We start from the raw sequence: 7,979 nt of genomic DNA, 5'->3' as shown, positions 1-7,979 counted from the left end.
GTCTCTGCTCGGGAACGGAGGTGAGCATTTTGTCCGAAACACCTCATTTTTCAGCGTAATGCATGGATTTTAGGGCTGATTTTGAGTTTTCTTCCATCGATTTCAGGTTGGTTCGATGATCGCGAAGACGGAGGAGGTATGTGAGCTGCTTCCTCCAGTATTGCCTTGTGGTTTGAGGGTGGGAGCTGACGGAACCAATCAGAGGGACGAGGAGGGTGATCATTTGCCCCTGTATGCCAACGAGGTCCTTCGCATGTTGATTTCGATCTGGAACGCATTGATCCATCGAAAATCCAAATGCATATTGTTTTGAATCCGAGGCCTATAATGACGTGCGCGTACATAATAATCTCTCGGTCCTTCGCGACCCGGCGACGCAACCGGGAATCCAAAGACGCGGAGGAGGAGGAATAGAGAGCGCGATGGGTCTGCAGGTGATGAGAACAACATCGGCACTTGATTTCTGATCCTCTTTTCCTGTTGTTGTGTTCTATTTTGCTAATTTTTCCCTTTTTTTTGGGGATGTGGTGACCTAATCTTAGAGCTCTGACTGTGCGTGTATGTTAGTCATAATGATCTTATTTTGCCTAGAACATCTGCAGTTCTTTGGCTGGTTATTCTTCGATTTGAACCTTTCAAGCTGTTGTATGGAGCCATATGCTGACATTCATGTAGTTTCATGGATCTGGAGAGCATGAATGCATGAGGCCCCTTTCTCAGTTAAGATCAGAGGCTTCCTTGATCATTTGGTGAAGGGTTGATTTAGTAGTTAGTGTCTGATCGATTTGTACAGTGATTAGCTTCTTGAGACTAGAAAGAATCTTTATGTCACCCCCTTTATTTTCTTTGTCGATATTGTTGGTTGAGTCCTTTTGAACTCTTCCATGGCCTAAGCCTCATAATGAAGGCAAGAACATGGCGATGGAAGGATAGGTAAGATGCATTGATCATATTACATGATGCAGAAGTGCGTCAGAAATGATCCGTTTGACTTTTGATGGGCCAAGAGACGTCTGATATTGAGTATTTTGTTGACCATAACTATAGATCTCACTCTTAAATTCTATCACAATTTGGAAAGTGTAGCTAAAATTGTAGCTATGTGAAATTTGAAGCATCTGGGACTTTTGTTTTTAATTTTGGGTGATTAGTAGTCTTTGATTTGTATTTGTGAATGGAAATGATTTGTATTTTATAATTAGATCGGGGTTGCTTTGACAATTTCTTATATGTAGAGTTGATCTTTTTAGATGATAAATTATATATCTTTCCTTGCAAAAGCTTGAAGAAGCCATATCGTGAAGGATGGAGTTTTAGTGTTCAGTCTGGTGAACGAGATTGATTTCACAAAGACCAGAGGAAGCTTGCGTCTGTTTAAAATCGTGCAATACACTAGAGATGCATGTTTTGAAAATCTATACATATGATGGATCAAAGACATGGTTAAAAATCTAGTGAGCTTCAGAGACAATCTTCCAACACTCTAGATGCTTGGTAAACAAACTTGTATGGAACTGTATAACTCTTTGCCTCACCCTCAAAGATATACATTCATTACCTTTAACATGGAGAGCTTATTTTGAAGCTGCTTCAAAAATCTATTTGATAATGTTTCAATGTCTATTATCAGTTCTTCTACTTGTGTACCTGTTGGTAGATCTCATGCGCTCCTAATCTAGTTTTGGTTCTTGTAAGTAATACAATTTCTGATGTACTCTACAAGAACTCTAATAACATTTATTGGTCCGATTCGAAGTTGCATATCTGTATGCATAAGAGAAACTCGAATTTAGATTCTTTTCATCAATTTATATTTCATTGGGATCATAATTATAGTTGGAGCATCTTTGCAAGAGCATCCATCATCATTCAATTTTAAACTTTGGTATCCAATGAAAAATAGAGACATAATTTCATTTTTATTATATTTATCGGTATCTTAATTTTATCAGATACGGCGAGGCTTAAACTCTTCACATGTTTGTGAATAATTGCTACAATGAGGAAGAAAAACCATAACGACTGAAATTAGTGGCCCTAAAGTAATAAATATAATTGCTAGAATCTGCCATCAATTTTCCTCAGTTGATGTTCATGTTATGTGTGCATGTGTGCACACATGAGAAGAAATAACTTTTCCTAAATGATACTCTATTGCACACTTATTTTTGGACGGGAAAGAAAAAACATTTCTCAGAAGAGGAAATGAAAAAAAAAAAAAAAGAAGTCTTGGTCTTCTGCTCACCATTTCTTCCAAATAGTTGAATTGAAAAGATGGGCTTATGTTTTGTGTTATTGTTATTAATTATCATTTCTTCTTACTTATGTCATTGAGGCTGTTCGGTCATTCATTTTTTTTTTCAGTTTTACTCCGCAGATGACATTTGTTATAAGTAGTCTATAAGTATTAAGATTGTTTCTTTATCTGCTTCCTAGTTTCTGATTTATGTTTATAAGTGTTTGCTTCTAAGAATCTGTCTTGATAGTATTGGTTATTGTGCCTCATAGTACATTCCGAGTCAATATTTTTCTTTTATCTACGAAAACTTAACTAGATGATGATATCTAATCTTTTGCAGGTCGATTTTGAAGAATATGCTGCAAAAGCTAAAACTTTACCTGTAAATACTACTAACAAGAGCAAATTGATCCTGTATGGGCTTTACTAGCAAGCAACTGTCGGACCTGTGAATACTAGTATGTGCTTCTTAATATATTCTGATTCGTGATTTTCACTCTTTGCCAAACAAAATTTTGACACTTTTATCTTTTGTCTCTTTGCAGGTTGACCTGGTATATTCAATATGAGGGATCGAGCCAAATGGGAAGCTTGGAAGGCTGTTAAAGGTTTACAAAATCCACTTGACAAATCTTATATATATAAATATTAATAAATAAATATAATTTGTTGGATAAAATTTATTTCTTATTTAATATTAGTAAAATTGACAGGGGAGGAAGCCAAAGGAGGAGGCTATGAGTGACTACCTCACCAAGGTTAAACAGCTGCTCGAGACAGCTGCTACTGTTGCTTATGCTAATTTGTCACACCTTGCTCTATGTAGTACCATGTAAGTTGTTACCTTCTATCTTGAACTTGAATCTTCTAGTGGATGTGTTAGTTATGGATTTCATCTCCTTTGTGTCTAACAATTGACACTATCTGAAATCTAATGCAGTATCTTATCATTTCATTAGTGTTTCATTCGAGTTAAGATGCAATGCGGATGTCAAGTTTTTAGGTCAGCAAAGCTAAGTGTGGGCATGTTGAATGAGCATTACCTGTAGCCCATATATTTAGTGAAGCTTCATTGATTGCCAGTAAGACTGTAAATTGTCTGTTAGGTTCTGTTCATTTTTCTCTTCAATACTACATGCTAGAGATCTTTTATCTTTGTTTAGTTTCTTCCCCGTAAAACCTAGGCGATCTGTGATAAAATTTTATTGGAAATTTAATAGTGATGAGTGTATATAACCTTGAAATGAAAAGGAGGCTTTTTATAGTTGTCTTCCTATAGTCTGATTTTTTAGTGTAACAGTCCTGGTAGAAAAATCCTGTATATTTTATCCGATCTTTTGCTATGACTTTTGGGCTTCTTTCTACATCCAAATTTGTATAGAATGTGTTTTGTGAAAGGCATGGATAGTTGTAATGCAGACATTGATCGAGTGTTTTATCTTTCAGTATGCCATCCGACATTTATTTGCTTATGGTCTCTTAAAAATCTGTATCAAGCATAGTATTGGTTTTGATCACGTTGGCCTCAAAACTGTGATTGTTTTCTCTAATAGACTCGATTGCTCAAAAGGAACTTTGCTTTATGGAGTTAATTAGGCAAGACATTCTTTTTTAGAAGAAAATGGTCAGTCTGATTCCAACAAACAAGATTTTCTTTTTGCTTTTTCCATTAGATTCTCGTTTGCTACCTCCAAATAATGTAGCTTACAATTCTGTTTTCTTATTTGCAACTCAAGCCTTTTGCCTTCCTTTTCTTCCATATCAACTACAGGAACGCAATGAATTTTGGGTTCTCAAATTTGTAATTTCATCAACTCTCTATTGAACTCAAGTTTGAATTCGTGGCATACTCTCTGAATGAGGTGGATTATTTTGTGTGTAACATGCATAGAGATTCCAGTAAATGCTAGTTCTTAGATCATGACATGATTTCTATTCAACTCAAGCTTGAAATGACATGCATAACTGATCTGGGAAGAACCGCAAACAAAGATAATTTCTGATGGTAACTGGGATAAGTAGTAGATAGTAGAAAATTTTTCAATGAAACTATTCTGATGACAGCAGCAAAATGATTGTCACGCCAAAAATTTGATGAGGTCATAAGTCATTTGAATTGGATTCTTGGTTTTGTCTTCATTTATATCCTCTGCCAATGCCTCTCTTTTTTTGCTGCAACTTCAAGTATTTTGGTTTTGTGGCTGCTGCATGGCTGACTGCAGCCGGAATTTGTCTCATACACATGGTTAAATCATCAAGAACAATTTTAGTCAAACTGTGTTCTTATCTTCTTTTTGTTTGAATCCAAACTCCTTTTTTAAGTATCTTGCCTTCTTGATCACCTCTCTAGATGCTGATGAGCTTAAACTCTGCAATAAGAATAATTTGGCTTGGCTAAGTTTAAATGCTTGAGGAGAGAGAAAAACTCAAAATATCTTTCTTATTTTTCTATTTTGTTTTATTTCTACAACTCTAGTGCCACATGATAAAGGAGATGACTTTTTGTTCTTCCTATTTGATATTTCTGTCCCTGAATTCTTTCTACATCTCTAGTACGGCATGATTGCTTTAATAGATCTTGGTTTCCTTGTGATACTCATATAGATATTTGCCTATTGACAACTTCAACTAGAAATGCTTATCTGGTAGGCTGTACCTAAATGCTTCGAATTTTTTATTGTACTAACCTTGTTTGTGCTGAAATTTAGATGGATGAATATATTGACTTTCTAAACAGTAATAAAAACACAGATATACCTGGAGAAATATATATATATATATATATATATATATATATATATATATATATTCAATCCATTTTAACTGATCTTTTGCTTTTAAACATGTCAGGGTGTCCTCGATATCGAAGTAAAGATCATGCTGGACTAGGATCCTAAAAGAAAGCAGGGCACCATGACTCCTTTGCCAGATCATTTTACAATTCATGCCCCAAAGGAGGAAGAGGAGTTACACTCCAGAAGAATTTGAATGCTACAACCTTTGCAGAAGGAATTAGGATTACATTTCTTCTTCATAAGCTTCCTTCCGGCATGTAACAAGACAAAGTTCTTCTGATTTATGTGCTTGAACTAGTCGTAGATTAACATGAAGGAAGATTGGGAGTCCTTAGGCCCATATCTTAGTTTGTTCCAATCTTTTCAGGAGTGTTATTTGTTCTTATCATTTGTTTTGAAAACCGACGTGGTTACTCCCATAAATTTTTATTGTTTTGTAGACTTGATGTTAGTTATTTGAATTCGTATGTAACACTTCCAAAGCTGGAATAGTAGACTCAGATTGGTTGTTTAAATTCATTCAAAATTCTGAATATATAATTTAGATGTAATTTGACAATTTTTTCGAGTCGTAAGATGAATGGTATGTTCTTCTATCTCAATTGTCTTGTATTTCTTAACGGTGGCTTATCAGGACTAGTTGTTGATACTATGATATTCATCTAATGAATTTAACATGATGCAGACGTTGTTCTCACTCACTATTGAAATCACATTTTTGGAGAGAATGCATTTCCTACTATGATATGTGTGTTTAATCTTTTGCATATCAGTTAGAATTTTTTTGGCCATTGTCAATTGCTTCAAACCTTGGAATTTTTTTATCGATTCAGTGATTAAAGGTTTGGTTTTCTATAGTATCAGTGCACACCTGTTGTTTTTCTATAGTATCGATTCAGTGATTAAAGGTTTTTAACGATGGATTGACTTGCAGCTTTGTTATTTGTTTTTGTTGTTGTTGTTGTGGACTTCACTCGGAAACAAAAAGTTGGAACATGTTTCCAAAAGATGATTGGTCAAATTTGCTGCCTTGCCTCTGATACCAGTCGTCCAAACCAGCAAAGTCTGAGGTCGAGAGAAGTTGTTGATATCATATGATCACTCTCTCTTTGAACTTGATGTAACAACATTGATACCATTTCTTATAGATGCCATCATATTAAGGAAACAACAAACAAAACATGAGATGAAAATTGAACTTTGTTATGGCCAATATTTACAAGAACATAAAATTTTCTTTCCCTTCCATTGTTATGATATACATGAACAAACATCATTTTCCGTATAAGCTTTCATACAAGCAAGCTACGGATCCAACCACCAGGTCATAGTCGAATCAATAGAGGTGTCATCGGACATCAAGGAGGCATGGACCCGTTCCAGGCTCGCGAAGAAGTCATCGTCAGTGCTGTGCATCTGCTCGCACGCAACGAAGTCTATCGACGACGATGAGGAGGAAACATCTGCGACCGTGGTCGAATCAATCCGAGTGTCATCGGGCATCGAGAGAAGATCGACAAAGCCTGGCGGTGAGGCCTTCGGGATGGTAGTCAAGGCTGTGTCGGTGTCATCCGACATCAGGAAGGCTTCAACCTCTCTGGCGAAGAACGCATCGTCGGTGCAGTTCTGCTCACCGCCAAGATCGACCGACGACGAAGACGAAGCCAAGAATGCTTCCAGTTCTTCCGTAGTTATCGGGAGCTCTCCTCAGATAGGTCAACATAGCATTTCATTGAGTACATTGGATTACTTATTTTCTTTTCTAATAAGAACTTTTCATAGTATCATGGATGTTTGTTTTCTGGCAAATCTGAACTGGAAAAGGCTGTCTCATTGGCTGAAAGTGTAACCACTGGAGTGGGATGCTTTCCTTCTAGTAAAATATATTTAGTTTGTAAATTTACTTGTAACAGGGAAACCTTGCTGTAGGAAGTTAAAGTCTCTAGTTTTTTTTATTCTTATAGACATATTTTAAATTTTTTTTTTTAAATTCTTGCATGAAGCTTGGCATTGTTAGTTCTACACCTAATTATGTCTGTGGAGTGATGCACTTGTCGGGGACAAGAATTTGCTGTATGTCATGAAATTTATCTTTGTTTTGGATTTTTGCTGCTAGAAGCATTAGTAAATCCATCTATTGTCTAACATAGTACTATGTTCAATGCATGGGAGTTAGATGGAAAACTGTAATGTGAACGAGCAGTTACAATGCCTGGCAACACAACATTAGAGGAAAAGTTTTGGGATCTGCAATCATGGTATCATAAAGTCGTGCGACTTCACTATGGTATATGTATTAATCAGTATTAATTTATCTCTTTTTTTTTGTGCATATTATGAGGGTATGGCATGATTGCTTTAACAGAGGTTGGTTATCTTGTAGTGCTCATATAGATACTTTGTCTATTGACAACTTCAACTAGAAATGCTTGTCTGATATGCTGTACCTAAATGCTTCAAATTTTTTATTACACTAACCTTGTTTGTGTTGAAATCTAGATGGATGGATTTGTTTACTTTCTAAACAGTAATGAAAACACAAATATCCATTAAGACATGTATATTCAAGTGCTTAATGATCCGTTTTAACTGACCTTTTGCTTTTAAATATCACAGGGTGTTCTCGGCATCAAAGTAAAGATCATGCTAGATTGAGGTCCTAAAGGAAAGCATGGCCCCATGACTCCTTTGTCAGATCAGATTACATTTCATGCCCCAAAGGAAGAAGAGGAGTTAATCTAACCTACTGTTTTGTCTTTACATATTTAAATGCTACAATCTTTGCAAAAGAAAAAGAAATGGGATAATATTTTTTATTGATAAGTTTAGGGTGTGTTATTTGTTCTTATAATTTGTTTTGATACCCAACAGGGATACTCTCTATTCTGACATTTTTAACTGTTTTATAGAATTGATATTAGTTGTGAATTTTTACCTGTGGTCAA

General features: G+C 35.7%; 1 long non-coding RNA gene across 1 annotated transcript; it reads left to right on the top strand.

Annotated features, from left to right (window-relative positions):
- The first annotated feature begins 107 nt into the window (after positions 1–107).
- Positions 108–5,593, top strand: LOC135617343 (uncharacterized). The gene is made up of 5 exons (XR_010488687.1): positions 108–434; positions 2,580–2,697; positions 2,785–2,847; positions 2,953–3,071; positions 5,090–5,593. It is a non-coding gene; the product is annotated as an uncharacterized LOC135617343 (long non-coding RNA).
- The last annotated feature ends 2,386 nt before the right edge of the window (positions 5,594–7,979 follow it).

This window comes from Musa acuminata, chromosome BXJ2-7, assembly GCF_036884655.1.
Source record: "Musa acuminata AAA Group cultivar baxijiao chromosome BXJ2-7, Cavendish_Baxijiao_AAA, whole genome shotgun sequence".
Lineage (NCBI taxonomy): Eukaryota > Viridiplantae > Streptophyta > Magnoliopsida > Zingiberales > Musaceae > Musa > Musa acuminata.
The sequence above is the reverse complement of the archived record's forward strand: the minus strand, read 5'-3'. Positions and strand labels throughout refer to the sequence as shown.